Source organism: Ornithorhynchus anatinus, chromosome X5, assembly GCF_004115215.2.
Source record: "Ornithorhynchus anatinus isolate Pmale09 chromosome X5, mOrnAna1.pri.v4, whole genome shotgun sequence".
In the NCBI taxonomy this organism is placed as follows: Eukaryota; Metazoa; Chordata; class Mammalia; order Monotremata; family Ornithorhynchidae; genus Ornithorhynchus; species Ornithorhynchus anatinus.
The window spans coordinates 18460453-18463608 of NC_041753.1; the positions used below are offsets into that span (position 1 = coordinate 18460453).

Sequence of the window (3156 nt, forward strand, 5' to 3'; positions counted from 1 at the left end):
AAAATTTTAAACTTTCACATTTCTATTCATAGTTCTCTTAGTTCCTGGAAAATTTATGAAGGTATAGTAAGACTGTGATTTTGAAAGGAATTTCTTTTCCAGGTATGTCAAAGAAAAGCAGTGCCTCTAAGAGTATAAATTAATCTCTAATAGCCACTTGGGCAGTATGAGGAATGCATTCCATTTTTTAGGTTAAGGTACCATTTAGCTCATCAATCAATCACATTTCTTGAGCACTTACTGAGTGCAGAGCACAATGTAACTTGGGAGAGTACAATATAACAAAGTTGGTAGACATATTCCCTGCCCACAGCAAGTTTATAGTTCAGCTCATTTCAGACAAACTTTACTAAATAGCTCATTATAGCTTGAGAGCACCAGTTCACTTCCCAGAGTACTTATGCCACTACCCAGGGAAAATATACAAAACTAAAACATTTTCTAGTAACAAGTAGAAAGCAGCACTGGTGTCTATGTGATGTCATCAAGTATTTAAATGCCTTCCGTTCACTTTTTGCAGAGGGTTAATATGACAACTGCACTTCTTTTACTTTGACAGACAGAACCTGAGCAATAATATCTGTATGGCATTTAGATGGAAAACATGGCTGATTCGCTGAAGCTTTACATTTTCTTCTGTGAAAGCTCTCTATTGTGTATGAAGGGATTGAACAACCTCCATTCCTTTTTCCAAGATTTGCTATGTAAGCTACTTGTCTCCACAAACCCAGTATATTATTCTTTTAGCACACATTTTAAAATACTATCTTCCAAGACAGCATTATTCTCTAAGTAACTGATCTGCTGAATGAATATTACCTGTAATTCACAGCTTTCAAAATTTCAGGGTCCTTTGTCCACCTGGGCACTTGACTATCTGGAAAAAGACAAAATATAATTTGGTTTTTGTTACATCTTTAAAATATTCCTCCTAAAGGAAAATAGCAGTGATAAAAAAATACATTTGATAACTCTGAATCTCCTTTTCATCATTTCACTGTTGTCTTTCATAAAAACACATACTTTTAAAACAATTATCAGTTCATTTGCTTTAGAGCACTGGACCATTATGGGAGGATTGTGGCTTTCACCTCTAGTCATTACCTTGAAGAGATGCAGGAACCAGTGCAGGGAAGAGGAGGATGTGTGATCTCAGTTACATTGTCATCTTCCCCTGCCAACCCCTCTACTTCTAGCTTCTTGAGGGCAGGGTTCATGACTCCATGACTCCTTATCTTGTCTTAAGCTGTCAAGTCGTCTCTGACCCATAGCGACTCCATGGACACATCTCTTCCAGAACACCGCACCTCCATCTGCAATTGTTCTGGTAGTATATCTATAGAGTTTTCTTGGTAAAAATACAGGAGTGGTTTACCATTGCCTTCTTCTGCGCAGTAAACTGCCCTCGACTCTCTCCCGTGCTGCTGCTGCCCAGCACAGGGGAGTTTTGACTTGAAGCAGATTACCGTCCACTCGCTAGCCACTGCCCAAGCTAGGAATGGAATGGGTATACCTCTGCTTGACTCTCCCTCCCATAGTCGAGACTGGTAGAGTAGTGGAAATTCCCCAGCTGCGATCCTGAGAGGGGCCATGACTCCTTAATTCATTGTATTCTGTCAAATGCTTAGTACAGTGTTCTGCACAGAGTAAGCGTGTAAGGAATATGGTCCATTGATTGCCAGGAGGGCAGCATTAAGACCTTGATCTCCATGTGGGACAGGGACTGTGTACTTTGTACCCACTCCAGCTCTTAGAACGGTGCTTGACACATAGTATGCACTTAACAAATACTATAATTATTATTTTTAGATTTAGCTCAGAAATGCTTGGGGATGAAGGGATGAAAGTGGAACCCTGAAGCTCTGCCGCCATCAACTACAAATTGCCTCACCTCTCCCCTTCTTCAAAACCTTATTGAAGGCACATCTCCTCCAAGAGGGCTTCCCTGATTAAACCCTCTTTTCCTCTTCTCACACTCCCTTTTCCATTGCCCTGACTTGCTCCTTATATGCATCCCCCCCTCCCAGCCCCACAGCATTTATGTACATATCTGTCATTTATTTATTAATATTAATGTCTGTCTCCCCCTCCAGACTGTAAGCTCACTGTGGACAGGGAATGTGTCTATTTATTGTTAGATCGTATTATCCAAGCGCTTAGTACTGTGCTCTGCACAAAATACCCGCTCAATAATTCGACAGACTGACTCCCCGTGGGGTGAACACTGCCACTTTCACACATTCCAAGCGCTTAGTACAGTGCTCTACACATAGTAAGCACTCAATAAATACTACTGAATGAATAGGGGACATGATAGCTTTTGAGTTCTCCTTTGAAGAGGCAACAGCTATATTGCCTCAGGGAAATTTACTCTGGCAATGGAGGTAGATTAATAAGTTGAATTGTCATTATTTACAAACCTGAACAAACTCTCACTACCTTATGTCCCTGTTGGCAAACAAATGGTACAGTTTAGGATAATGAGATAACAGAAAGAAAAGGATATCAAAACTCATCCGAATGCAGTGTTTCTCTGAGTCTCTTTCAATCACAAATAAAGAAAACACAACTACAGCGCGGAGCAGTAGGAAACAGAAGCAGCTCCATGCAGTCTCAGAAACAACAGCATTCCCTCTAATTGAGTAGCTTATCAATCAACGGTATTTACTGGGAGCTTACTCAGCAGACCATTTTACTAGGTGGGTGGGGCAGTACAATAGAATAAGTCAGGACTTACAATGTCCTGAGACCTATGCCATATTTCTCAGTCAGTGGTATTTACTGAGTGCTTACCTGGGTGCAGAGCACTGTACTAAGCACTTGGGAGAGTATAATATAATAATATAACAGACACATTCCCTGCCCACAACGACTTTACAGTCTAGAGGGAGAGAACCTGAAGCTCTTTATTCCATCTCCTAGTGAGAGCTCCTAAAAACCCCACAGTTCTATCCAGAGTGACCACTATCCAAATCCCCCAAAACTCCATGCTGAAGTCTGCTGTCTTTAGAAATTAAGCTTCCCCCATCCTTTTCATAAGGGGAGAGGTATTTTAAAGGGACAGCAGCCTTGCCCTGGATCACACAATTATGGTTTTCCCAGAAAAAGTATCTTGGTTAGAAAGCAAAGACTGACAGTGTAACATATCAATGCAGG

The 3156-nt window shown here is 41.0% G+C and overlaps 1 non-coding gene across 1 annotated transcript; it reads right to left on the minus strand.

Annotated features, from left to right (window-relative positions):
- Positions 1 to 1450: 1450 nt before the first annotated feature.
- Positions 1451 to 1588, minus strand: LOC114808439. The gene has a single exon (XR_003756287.1). It is a non-coding gene; the product is annotated as a small nucleolar RNA SNORA7 (small nucleolar RNA).
- Positions 1589 to 3156: the final 1568 nt, after the last annotated feature.